The sequence below is a fragment of the Pseudophryne corroboree genome, chromosome 2 (assembly GCF_028390025.1).
Source record: "Pseudophryne corroboree isolate aPseCor3 chromosome 2, aPseCor3.hap2, whole genome shotgun sequence".
In the NCBI taxonomy this organism is placed as follows: Eukaryota; Metazoa; Chordata; class Amphibia; order Anura; family Myobatrachidae; genus Pseudophryne; species Pseudophryne corroboree.
In genome coordinates, this window is record NC_086445.1 from 482,630,940 (window position 1) to 482,643,407 (window position 12,468).

Consider the following 12,468-nt stretch of genomic DNA (forward strand, 5'->3'; position numbering starts at 1 on the left):
GTGTTACATGGAGCACCACCTGCTGGCCATTCATGCAGAACTGCACTTGCCATATAGTGTTAAGAATACTTCCAGTTTGAAGTGACAATCCCCAAATAAGCTTCACTTGAAAATATTTTGAAGATATAAAGCCAGCTCAGTAATAGGGATAAATCACTACTAATGTGCCTGAATTTGCCACACAACAGGAATGGACATCAGAAAGCAATGATCCACAATCATCAATATTTTTTTTGTTCCCTCCAATTGACAGTCCTTTTCAATTTGATTCTGTAGAAGTGGAAACCATCGGCCCCTTTGTTCCGATGGCTTGTTCCTAATGTTTGGTGATGTCACCATGTCCCTTGCAGGGATCCTTTGACATGAGCACATTATCAATGTTTTTGGGCACATCGCATCATGCCACATGACAATAGCAGTACACATGGAGCCATAAGAAAATCTGTCATTAACAAGCATTAAAAACAACCACTCAGCTTGTAATCTCTTCCTCCATTTCTCCCATGATAGAAGAAAAGGAACGAAAAGGAACGGTCATCAAAAGCAAACAGCAGCTACAATGAAGCAGCACTGAGAGCTCACTTCGCGCTCAGAAAAGATTACTATTGCTCTTCCTCATGGTTGGTAGGTCTGGACACTTTAGAGCACATTTCCAAAAGTTAAAAACTATAGAAATGATCCCTGAAAGTATAGTCTTAACCATAACAGCCTAGCATTTTTACTGCTGTGGGAAGGAGAGTCTTTTTAATATAATGGAGATTTTTAAAATGATCTCACAGTTGAACATATCTTGAATATATCAGATAGTAAGAAACTATGCTGCCTTTAAAATGTGGACCAACGATGGACTCAGCTTTTCTTACAGAATGTATTCTTCTATGATTGTGCACTCACTTGCTCATCTGCATATTTAAGATACTCTGGCCAACCAGGAAGCACCTCTGAAACAGCCGAGACACAGCTTAAAGCAGCAACAACAGCCTCAGCTAATAACGGACTATGCACACAGAATGTCAGGATCACAAAACCAAACATATGTTATAGAGAAAAACAAAGTCTAAACACGTGCTTTTCTGGCATGGTGACAATTCTGCTTGGTAGATCACTAACGATCATGTTATATTTGCTGTGGGATGGGTGCTTTTGTTTCTGTTCGTCTACTGTTAGTTCATTTTACGCTGGGGGGATGTTCGATGCAACAGAACCTCATATGTAGGCTGGTATTTGAAGAGTAATAAGAGCGATAGATTACATAATATTAATGTAACAAAGATACTACCTTTTATATCTTTCTTTTATGACAAAAATGAGTAAACATGGGGAATAAACACGACAAATGACATACAAACCACCTCCTGCTTGCTTTTGGGTGTAATTTGTAATAAAACCATAAAGATATTCAAATGAACCATGTTAGTTTCACCGCTAGCCTTCATTTGGCATGGATTTCCTCTAAATGGTTTTCATATTAAAAAAAAGGGGGTTCCCTGAAATATGTACTGAAATGTTGCAACTACTCTACCTTACATCACAAATGCTTCCAAAATAATGTGTCCTCTGCTCCCCGGAAGGCTTCCCATCACGCCACAGCAGGTATGGACATCGGAAGCCTGGCATTAATTGGTTGCCGGGCTGATGACATCAAACGCAGCCATGCACATTGAATGATTGCAATGGTGTAACCATCAATTGCTTTACTGTGAACATGTGTAGAATCTTTCAGAGCTTTGTGCAAGCGTGCATTTACCCGAGCTGCGGACACCCCTTTCCGGGTGTCCGCAAATGCACAGAAGTACCTGAACATCGGATTGGCAACCATCGAATCCTCGCAATTTAGTGGAAAAGGGTACTTTGATCGAATTGGAAAGACTGTTGATTGGTAGCCATCGACCTCAAACGTCCATCCCTATGTCTTGTGAGCATGTACATAAATAGGTTGTGAAACAGAGGGTCTAATTCAGAGTTGTACGCAAACGCAGCCGTTTCCATACAACTGTGATGTTTGGTGATCTGTGACTGCGAGATTGCTCGCAGGGCCCCCTAAGCCTCAACATGATTCACATGCTGTGGCCAAAAATGGTGTTATCCCACCCCTGTTTTGTAGGCTTGCCGAGGCCAGGGTCTGCGTCCTCCAGTGCAGAATTCCTGGTCTTGGCAGAGTGAAACCCCAGGCCATCCTGAGTAACCTGGTTGCTCAGATGGGCGATGTTCACGCAAGTGATCTAATGGCTGCTACTGCTTGCCGTACAACTTATAATCAGACCTAGAAACTCAGCACTTACACTGGACCAGGGCCATAACTAGGGGTCTGCGATCGGTGCTGCCCTGCAGTCAGTATTGCTGCAGCAGTGCCACCTGGAGTGCCCTTTGGATGCTTCAGGCAGGAGCCCTACAGTACGTACAACAGCTCGAAGCGTCCTCAGGGTGCTTCTGCATCCAAAGAGAGAGCATCGGATCAATTGCGTAAACATCAACCGAGTACTCAGGATGGCCAGGCTGTTTGCGCTGCTGGGGCCAGGAAATTTGCATCAGACGATGCAGAGCCTGGCCTCGCCACTCCCAGAAAATAGAGGTACAACTTCCTGTTTTAGTGAAATCTACCCACCCCACACGTCTGCAGACTGTCCATCAGACTTGCGTCACAGAGGACACTGCGTGCGATCACACATGCGCCCACCATCGTAGACGTACATAAACCATTTGCTTTATGTACATCTTTGAATCAAGTCCTGCATACAGAGCAGTGGACATGATGCCGTGACAGAGGGTTGGACTGTCCAGCAGGGGCACAGGGGAAACCCTCGGCGGGCCCCACCTTCTCTTCTAGGGATCAGGTTCCAGATTGTGCACTTGAATGATAGATTACGCACATGTTGCCTTATAGTGCACAGGACTATGGTGTTTTTTCTGCATTACTGTTATTAATCTGGTACATTATTAAGCATGAACAAGCAGTTTTTACTATAAAATGATTAGCCAAGCCTCTGTGGCAGCTGGCCACCCCCCCCCCCTCTGGAGACTGTCCACATCCTAAAATACGGTCCCTACCATTGCAGTTCCCCGGTGGGCCCTTCATGCCCAAGGCAGACACTGCCGCGACAGGAGACTCGGGTGTATGGATGCAGTAGAGGGGGACACTGCCGTGACAGGAGTGCCAGGTGCCTATGTGCAGAGAAGGGGACAATGCCATGAGTCGTGACAGTTTTGCTTTTATTTTTTTGTGCTGGAGCTCAGAGCAGAGAGCTGCAGTGTTACATGGAGCACCACCTGCTGGCCATTCATGCAGAACTGCACTTGCCATATAGTGTTAAGAATACTTCCAGTTTGAAGTGACAATCCCCAAATAAGCTTCACTTGAAAATATTTTGAAGATATAAAGCCAGCTCAGTAATAGGGATAAATCACTACTAATGTGCCTGAATTTGCCACACAACAGGAATGGACATCAGAAAGCAATGATCCACAATCATCAATATTTTTTTTGTTCCCTCCAATTGACAGTCCTTTTCAATTTGATTCTGTAGAAGTGGAAACCATCGGCCCCTTTGTTCCGATGGCTTGTTCCTAATGTTTGGTGATGTCACCATGTCCCTTGCAGGGATCCTTTGACATGAGCACATTATCAATGTTTTTGGGCACATCGCATCATGCCACATGACAATAGCAGTACACATGGAGCCATAAGAAAATCTGTCATTAACAAGCATTAAAAACAACCACTCAGCTTGTAATCTCTTCCTCCATTTCTCCCATGATAGAAGAAAAGGAACGGTCATCAAAAGCAAACAGCAGCTACAATGAAGCAGCACTGAGAGCTCACTTCGCGCTCAGAAAAGATTACTATTGCTCTTCCTCATGGTTGGTAGGTCTGGACACTTTAGAGCACATTTCCAAAAGTTAAAAACTATAGAAATGATCCCTGAAAGTATAGTCTTAACCATAACAGCCTAGCATTTTTACTGCTGTGGGAAGGAGAGTCTTTTTAATATAATGGAGATTTTTAAAATGATCTCACAGTTGAACATATCTTGAATATATCAGATAGTAAGAAACTATGCTGCCTTTAAAATGTGGACCAACGATGGACTCAGCTTTTCTTACAGAATGTATTCTTCTATGATTGTGCACTCACTTGCTCATCTGCATATTTAAGATACTCTGGCCAACCAGGAAGCACCTCTGAAACAGCCGAGACACAGCTTAAAGCAGCAACAACAGCCTCAGCTAATAACGGACTATGCACACAGAATGTCAGGATCACAAAACCAAACATATGTTATAGAGAAAAACAAAGTCTAAACACGTGCTTTTCTGGCATGGTGACAATTCTGCTTGGTAGATCACTAACGATCATGTTATATTTGCTGTGGGATGGGTGCTTTTGTTTCTGTTCGTCTACTGTTAGTTCATTTTACGCTGGGGGGATGTTCGATGCAACAGAACCTCATATGTAGGCTGGTATTTGAAGAGTAATAAGAGCGATAGATTACATAATATTAATGTAACAAAGATACTACCTTTTATATCTTTCTTTTATGACAAAAATGAGTAAACATGGGGAATAAACACGACAAATGACATACAAACCACCTCCTGCTTGCTTTTGGGTGTAATTTGTAATAAAACCATAAAGATATTCAAATGAACCATGTTAGTTTCACCGCTAGCCTTCATTTGGCATGGATTTCCTCTAAATGGTTTTCATATTAAAAAAAAGGGGGTTCCCTGAAATATGTACTGAAATGTTGCAACTACTCTACCTTACATCACAAATGCTTCCAAAATAATGTGTCCTCTGCTCCCCGGAAGGCTTCCCATCACGCCACAGCAGGTATGGACATCGGAAGCCTGGCATTAATTGGTTGCCGGGCTGATGACATCAAACGCAGCCATGCACATTGAATGATTGCAATGGTGTAACCATCAATTGCTTTACTGTGAACATGTGTAGAATCTTTCAGAGCTTTGTGCAAGCGTGCATTTACCCGAGCTGCGGACACCCCTTTCCGGGTGTCCGCAAATGCACAGAAGTACCTGAACATCGGATTGGCAACCATCGAATCCTCGCAATTTAGTGGAAAAGGGTACTTTGATCGAATTGGAAAGACTGTTGATTGGTAGCCATCGACCTCAAACGTCCATCCCTATGTCTTGTGAGCATGTACATAAATAGGTTGTGAAACAGAGGGTCTAATTCAGAGTTGTACGCAAACGCAGCCGTTTCCATACAACTGTGATGTTTGGTGATCTGTGACTGCGAGATTGCTCGCAGGGCCCCCTAAGCCTCAACATGATTCACATGCTGTGGCCAAAAATGGTGTTATCCCACCCCTGTTTTGTAGGCTTGCCGAGGCCAGGGTCTGCGTCCTCCAGTGCAGAATTCCTGGTCTTGGCAGAGTGAAACCCCAGGCCATCCTGAGTAACCTGGTTGCTCAGATGGGCGATGTTCACGCAAGTGATCTAATGGCTGCTACTGCTTGCCGTACAACTTATAATCAGACCTAGAAACTCAGCACTTACACTGGACCAGGGCCATAACTAGGGGTCTGCGATCGGTGCTGCCCTGCAGTCAGTATTGCTGCAGCAGTGCCACCTGGAGTGCCCTTTGGATGCTTCAGGCAGGAGCCCTACAGTACGTACAACAGCTCGAAGCGTCCTCAGGGTGCTTCTGCATCCAAAGAGAGAGCATCGGATCAATTGCGTAAACATCAACCGAGTACTCAGGATGGCCAGGCTGTTTGCGCTGCTGGGGCCAGGAAATTTGCATCAGACGATGCAGAGCCTGGCCTCGCCACTCCCAGAAAATAGAGGTACAACTTCCTGTTTTAGTGAAATCTACCCACCCCACACGTCTGCAGACTGTCCATCAGACTTGCGTCACAGAGGACACTGCGTGCGATCACACATGCGCCCACCATCGTAGACGTACATAAACCATTTGCTTTATGTACATCTTTGAATCAAGTCCTGCATACAGAGCAGTGGACATGATGCCGTGACAGAGGGTTGGACTGTCCAGCAGGGGCACAGGGGAAACCCTCGGCGGGCCCCACCTTCTCTTCTAGGGATCAGGTTCCAGATTGTGCACTTGAATGATAGATTACGCACATGTTGCCTTATAGTGCACAGGACTATGGTGTTTTTTCTGCATTACTGTTATTAATCTGGTACATTATTAAGCATGAACAAGCAGTTTTTACTATAAAATGATTAGCCAAGCCTCTGTGGCAGCTGGCCACCCCCCCCCCCCTCTGGAGACTGTCCACATCCTAAAATACGGTCCCTACCATTGCAGTTCCCCGGTGGGCCCTTCATGCCCAAGGCAGACACTGCCGCGACAGGAGACTCGGGTGTATGGATGCAGTAGAGGGGGACACTGCCGTGACAGGAGTGCCAGGTGCCTATGTGCAGAGAAGGGGACAATGCCATGAGTCGTGACAGTTTTGCTTTTATTTTTTTGTGCTGGAGCTCAGAGCAGAGAGCTGCAGTGTTACATGGAGCACCACCTGCTGGCCATTCATGCAGAACTGCACTTGCCATATAGTGTTAAGAATACTTCCAGTTTGAAGTGACAATCCCCAAATAAGCTTCACTTGAAAATATTTTGAAGATATAAAGCCAGCTCAGTAATAGGGATAAATCACTACTAATGTGCCTGAATTTGCCACACAACAGGAATGGACATCAGAAAGCAATGATCCACAATCATCAATATTTTTTTTGTTCCCTCCAATTGACAGTCCTTTTCAATTTGATTCTGTAGAAGTGGAAACCATCGGCCCCTTTGTTCCGATGGCTTGTTCCTAATGTTTGGTGATGTCACCATGTCCCTTGCAGGGATCCTTTGACATGAGCACATTATCAATGTTTTTGGGCACATCGCATCATGCCACATGACAATAGCAGTACACATGGAGCCATAAGAAAATCTGTCATTAACAAGCATTAAAAACAACCACTCAGCTTGTAATCTCTTCCTCCATTTCTCCCATGATAGAAGAAAAGGAACGGTCATCAAAAGCAAACAGCAGCTACAATGAAGCAGCACTGAGAGCTCACTTCGCGCTCAGAAAAGATTACTATTGCTCTTCCTCATGGTTGGTAGGTCTGGACACTTTAGAGCACATTTCCAAAAGTTAAAAACTATAGAAATGATCCCTGAAAGTATAGTCTTAACCATAACAGCCTAGCATTTTTACTGCTGTGGGAAGGAGAGTCTTTTTAATATAATGGAGATTTTTAAAATGATCTCACAGTTGAACATATCTTGAATATATCAGATAGTAAGAAACTATGCTGCCTTTAAAATGTGGACCAACGATGGACTCAGCTTTTCTTACAGAATGTATTCTTCTATGATTGTGCACTCACTTGCTCATCTGCATATTTAAGATACTCTGGCCAACCAGGAAGCACCTCTGAAACAGCCGAGACACAGCTTAAAGCAGCAACAACAGCCTCAGCTAATAACGGACTATGCACACAGAATGTCAGGATCACAAAACCAAACATATGTTATAGAGAAAAACAAAGTCTAAACACGTGCTTTTCTGGCATGGTGACAATTCTGCTTGGTAGATCACTAACGATCATGTTATATTTGCTGTGGGATGGGTGCTTTTGTTTCTGTTCCTCTACTGTTAGTTCATTTTACGCTGGGGGGATGTTCGATGCAACAGAACCTCATATGTAGGCTGGTATTTGAAGAGTAATAAGAGCGATAGATTACATAATATTAATGTAACAAAGATACTACCTTTTATATCTTTCTTTTATGACAAAAATGAGTAAACATGGGGAATAAACACGACAAATGACATACAAACCACCTCCTGCTTGCTTTTGGGTGTAATTTGTAATAAAACCATAAAGATATTCAAATGAACCATGTTAGTTTCACTGCTAGCCTTCATTTGGCATGGATTTCCTCTAAATGGTTTTCATATTAAAAAAAAGGGGGTTCCCCGAAATATGTACTGAAATGTTGCAACTACTCTACCTTACATCACAAATGCTTCCAAAATAATGTGTCCTCTGCTCCCCGGAAGGCTTCCCATCACGCCACAGCAGGTATGGACATCGGAAGCCTGGCATTAATTGGTTGCCGGGCTGATGACATCAAACGCAGCCATGCACATTGAATGATTGCAATGGTGTAACCATCAATTGCTTTACTGTGAACATGTGTAGAATCTTTCAGAGCTTTGTGCAAGCGTGCATTTACCTGAGCTGTGGACACCCCTTTCCGGGTGTCCGCAAATGCACAGAAGTACCTGAACATCGGATTGGCAACCATCGAATCCTCGCAATTTAGTGGAAAAGGGTACTTTGATCGAATTGGAAAGACTGTTGATTGGTAGCCATCGACCTCAAACGTCCATCCCTATGTCTTGTGAGCATGTACATAAATAGGTTGTGAAACAGAGGGTCTAATTCAGAGTTGTACGCAAACGCAGCCGTTTCCATACAACTGTGATGTTTGGTGATCTGTGACTGCGAGATTGCTCGCAGGGCCCCCTAAGCCTCAACAGGATTCACATGCTGTGGCCAAAATGGTGTTATCCCACCCCTGTTTTGTAGGCTTGCCGAGGCCAGGGTCTGCGTCCTCCAGTGCAGAATTCCTGGTCTTGGCAGAATGAAACCCCAGGCCATCCTGAGTAACCTGGTTGCTCAGATGGGCGATGTTCACGCAAGTGATCTAATGGCTGCTACTGCTTGCCGTACAACTTATAATCAGACCTAGAAACTCAGCACTTACACTGGACCAGGGCCATAACTAGGGGTCTGCGATCGGTGCTGCCCTGCAGTCAGTATTGCTGCAGCAGTGCCACCTGGAGTGCCCTTTGGATGCTTCAGGCAGGAGCCCTACAGTACGTACAACAGCTCGAAGCGTCCTCAGGGTGCTTCTGCATCCAAAGAGACAGCATCGGATCAATTGCGTAAACATCAACCGAGTACTCAGGATGGCCAGGCTGTTTGCGCTGCTGGGGCCAGGAAATTTGCATCAGACGATGCAGAGCCTGGCCTCGCCACTCCCAGAAAATAGAGGTACAACTTCCTGTTTTAGTGAAATCTACCAACCCCACACGTCTGCAGACTGTCCATCAGACTTGCGTCACAGAGGACACTGCGTGCGATCACACATGCGCCCACCATCGTAGACGTACATAAACCATTTGCTTTATGTACATCTTTGAATCAAGTCCTGCATACAGAGCAGTGGACATGATGCCGTGACAGAGGGTTGGACTGTCCAGCAGGGGCACAGGGGAAACCCTCGGCGGGCCCCACCTTCTCTTCTAGGGATCAGGTTCCAGATTGTGCACTTGAATGATAGATTACGCACATGTTGCCTTATAGTGCACAGGACTATGGTGTTTTTTCTGCATTACTGTTATTAATCTGGTACATTATTAAGCATGAACAAGCAGTTTTTACTATAAAATGATTAGCCAAGCCTCTGTGGCAGCTGGCCACCCCCCCCCCCTCTGGAGACTGTCCACATCCTAAAATACGGTCCCTACCATTGCAGTTCCCCGGTGGGCCCTTCATGCCCAAGGCAGACACTGCCGCGACAGGAGACTCGGGTGTATGGATGCAGTAGAGGGGGACACTGCCGTGACAGGAGTGCCAGGTGCCTATGTGCAGAGAAGGGGACAATGCCATGAGTCGTGACAGTTTTGCTTTTATTTTTTTGTGCTGGAGCTCAGAGCAGAGAGCTGCAGTGTTACATGGAGCACCACCTGCTGGCCATTCATGCAGAACTGCACTTGCCATATAGTGTTAAGAATACTTCCAGTTTGAAGTGACAATCCCCAAATAAGCTTCACTTGAAAATATTTTGAAGATATAAAGCCAGCTCAGTAATAGGGATAAATCACTACTAATGTGCCTGAATTTGCCACACAACAGGAATGGACATCAGAAAGCAATGATCCACAATCATCAATATTTTTTTTGTTCCCTCCAATTGACAGTCCTTTTCAATTTGATTCTGTAGAAGTGGAAACCATCGGCCCCTTTGTTCCGATGGCTTGTTCCTAATGTTTGGTGATGTCACCATGTCCCTTGCAGGGATCCTTTGACATGAGCACATTATCAATGTTTTTGGGCACATCGCATCATGCCACATGACAATAGCAGTACACATGGAGCCATAAGAAAATCTGTCATTAACAAGCATTAAAAACAACCACTCAGCTTGTAATCTCTTCCTCCATTTCTCCCATGATAGAAGAAAAGGAACGGTCATCAAAAGCAAACAGCAGCTACAATGAAGCAGCACTGAGAGCTCACTTCGCGCTCAGAAAAGATTACTATTGCTCTTCCTCATGGTTGGTAGGTCTGGACACTTTAGAGCACATTTCCAAAAGTTAAAAACTATAGAAATGATCCCTGAAAGTATAGTCTTAACCATAACAGCCTAGCATTTTTACTGCTGTGGGAAGGAGAGTCTTTTTAATATAATGGAGATTTTTAAAATGATCTCACAGTTGAACATATCTTGAATATATCAGATAGTAAGAAACTATGCTGCCTTTAAAATGTGGACCAACGATGGACTCAGCTTTTCTTACAGAATGTATTCTTCTATGATTGTGCACTCACTTGCTCATCTGCATATTTAAGATACTCTGGCCAACCAGGAAGCACCTCTGAAACAGCCGAGACACAGCTTAAAGCAGCAACAACAGCCTCAGCTAATAACGGACTATGCACACAGAATGTCAGGATCACAAAACCAAACATATGTTATAGAGAAAAACAAAGTCTAAACACGTGCTTTTCTGGCATGGTGACAATTCTGCTTGGTAGATCACTAACGATCATGTTATATTTGCTGTGGGATGGGTGCTTTTGTTTCTGTTCCTCTACTGTTAGTTCATTTTACGCTGGGGGGATGTTCGATGCAACAGAACCTCATATGTAGGCTGGTATTTGAAGAGTAATAAGAGCGATAGATTACATAATATTAATGTAACAAAGATACTACCTTTTATATCTTTCTTTTATGACAAAAATGAGTAAACATGGGGAATAAACACGACAAATGACATACAAACCACCTCCTGCTTGCTTTTGGGTGTAATTTGTAATAAAACCATAAAGATATTCAAATGAACCATGTTAGTTTCACTGCTAGCCTTCATTTGGCATGGATTTCCTCTAAATGGTTTTCATATTAAAAAAAAGGGGGTTCCCCGAAATATGTACTGAAATGTTGCAACTACTCTACCTTACATCACAAATGCTTCCAAAATAATGTGTCCTCTGCTCCCCGGAAGGCTTCCCATCACGCCACAGCAGGTATGGACATCGGAAGCCTGGCATTAATTGGTTGCCGGGCTGATGACATCAAACGCAGCCATGCACATTGAATGATTGCAATGGTGTAACCATCAATTGCTTTACTGTGAACATGTGTAGAATCTTTCAGAGCTTTGTGCAAGCGTGCATTTACCTGAGCTGTGGACACCCCTTTCCGGGTGTCCGCAAATGCACAGAAGTACCTGAACATCGGATTGGCAACCATCGAATCCTCGCAATTTAGTGGAAAAGGGTACTTTGATCGAATTGGAAAGACTGTTGATTGGTAGCCATCGACCTCAAACGTCCATCCCTATGTCTTGTGAGCATGTACATAAATAGGTTGTGAAACAGAGGGTCTAATTCAGAGTTGTACGCAAACGCAGCCGTTTCCATACAACTGTGATGTTTGGTGATCTGTGACTGCGAGATTGCTCGCAGGGCCCCCTAAGCCTCAACAGGATTCACATGCTGTGGCCAAAATGGTGTTATCCCACCCCTGTTTTGTAGGCTTGCCGAGGCCAGGGTCTGCGTCCTCCAGTGCAGAATTCCTGGTCTTGGCAGAATGAAACCCCAGGCCATCCTGAGTAACCTGGTTGCTCAGATGGGCGATGTTCACGCAAGTGATCTAATGGCTGCTACTGCTTGCCGTACAACTTATAATCAGACCTAGAAACTCAGCACTTACACTGGACCAGGGCCATAACTAGGGGTCTGCGATCGGTGCTGCCCTGCAGTCAGTATTGCTGCAGCAGTGCCACCTGGAGTGCCCTTTGGATGCTTCAGGCAGGAGCCCTACAGTACGTACAACAGCTCGAAGCGTCCTCAGGGTGCTTCTGCATCCAAAGAGACAGCATCGGATCAATTGCGTAAACATCAACCGAGTACTCAGGATGGCCAGGCTGTTTGCGCTGCTGGGGCCAGGAAATTTGCATCAGACGATGCAGAGCCTGGCCTCGCCACTCCCAGAAAATAGAGGTACAACTTCCTGTTTTAGTGAAATCTACCAACCCCACACGTCTGCAGACTGTCCATCAGACTTGCGTCACAGAGGACACTGCGTGCGATCACACATGCGCCCACCATCGTAGACGTACATAAACCATTTGCTTTATGTACATCTTTGAATCAAGTCCTGCATACAGAGCAGTGGACATGATG

At 44.7% G+C, this 12,468-nt stretch overlaps 3 non-coding genes and 1 pseudogene across 3 annotated transcripts; all 4 read right to left on the reverse strand.

Moving 5' to 3' along the window:
• Positions 1-467: 467 nt before the first annotated feature.
• On the reverse strand, positions 468-697 carry LOC135053027 (small nucleolar RNA U3; annotated as a pseudogene).
• A 3,018-nt stretch (positions 698-3,715) lies between these two features.
• LOC135052914 (small nucleolar RNA U3) lies at positions 3,716-3,935 on the reverse strand. The gene has a single exon (XR_010242337.1). It is a non-coding gene; the product is annotated as a small nucleolar RNA U3 (small nucleolar RNA).
• A 3,019-nt stretch (positions 3,936-6,954) lies between these two features.
• On the reverse strand, positions 6,955-7,174 carry LOC135052915 (small nucleolar RNA U3). Its single transcript, XR_010242338.1, has one exon. It is a non-coding gene; the product is annotated as a small nucleolar RNA U3 (small nucleolar RNA).
• A 3,017-nt stretch (positions 7,175-10,191) lies between these two features.
• Positions 10,192-10,411, reverse strand: LOC135052916 (small nucleolar RNA U3). The gene has a single exon (XR_010242339.1). It is a non-coding gene; the product is annotated as a small nucleolar RNA U3 (small nucleolar RNA).
• Positions 10,412-12,468: the final 2,057 nt, after the last annotated feature.